Consider the following 1,296-nt stretch of genomic DNA (forward strand, 5'->3'; position numbering starts at 1 on the left):
CTAATTTTTACTTCTTTTGTCCTTTAATTTTGGTCTCTCTCTCTCTCTCTCTCTTTTTATGGGGGGAGGCTTTTATGAAATATCATGTTAGAATGGTTACCACCAAAAAAACAAGAGATAGAGTGTTAGTAAGGACACAGAGAAAAGGAAACCCTTGTACAATGTTGCTGAGAAGGTAAATTGGTGCAGCCTCTGTGAAAAACAGTATGGTGGTTCTTTAACAAGTTAAAAATAGAACTACCTTATGATCTAGCAATTTCACTTGTAGATATATATCCAAAGAAAACAAAATCATTATTTCAAAAAGATACATGCACCCTCATATTCATAGCAGCATTATTTACAATAGCTAAGACATGAAAACAACCTAAGTGTCCATCAGTGGATGAATGGATAAAGAAGTTGTGATAAATATATAATGGGATATTGTTTAGGCATAAAAAAGGAAATCCTACCATTTGAAATGGCATGGTGGAACTTGAAAGCATTATACTAAGTAAAATAAGTTTGACAGAGAAAGACAAATGCTCTATGATCTCACTCATGTGTGCAATCTTAAAAAAAACAAAAAACAAAAAAACTAAACTTATTGAAGCAGAGAAGAGATTGGTGGTTGCCAGAGAAGGGGGGAGGGGGGTGGAGAAAATGATTAAAGAATGTTCAAAGTTACAAACTTCCAGTTATAAGACAAATAAATTTTGAGAGTGTAATTTACAGCATGTCATTTGCGGCATGTTAACTATAATTAACAAAATTGTGCTGTATATTTGAAAGTTTCTAAGAGAGTCAATCTTAAAAGTTCTCATCACAAGAAAAAATTGTAAGTATGTGAGGTGATGGATATTAACCTAACTTACTGTAGTAATCATTTTGCAATATATATACACAACAAAGCATCATTTTGTAAAGTTTAATACATGCTGTATGTCAGTTATATCTCAAACTGGAAAACAAACAACAAGCATAACAGTATTAAGTTTATGTCTCACAATACAGTGAATGAATCTATAGTTTGATGCCCGGTGACGTGAGACAATTCAACCGAGTGTTTTGCATGTCTTGTGACAGCTTTCTCTTCTGCATTAGCATTTAAATTTTTTTTTTTGGTTGAGATATAATTGACACATTACATTAGTTCCAGGCATACAACATGATGATTCAGTTTGTATATATTTCAAAATGATCACCTTGACAAGTCTAATATAGTTAAAATCCATCACATATGTTGTTTTCCATAATGTACATAGTTATACATTTTTTTTCCTGTGACGAGACCTTTTAAGATCTATTCTGTCA

Source organism: Acinonyx jubatus, chromosome B1, assembly GCF_027475565.1.
Source record: "Acinonyx jubatus isolate Ajub_Pintada_27869175 chromosome B1, VMU_Ajub_asm_v1.0, whole genome shotgun sequence".
In the NCBI taxonomy this organism is placed as follows: domain Eukaryota; kingdom Metazoa; phylum Chordata; class Mammalia; order Carnivora; family Felidae; genus Acinonyx; species Acinonyx jubatus.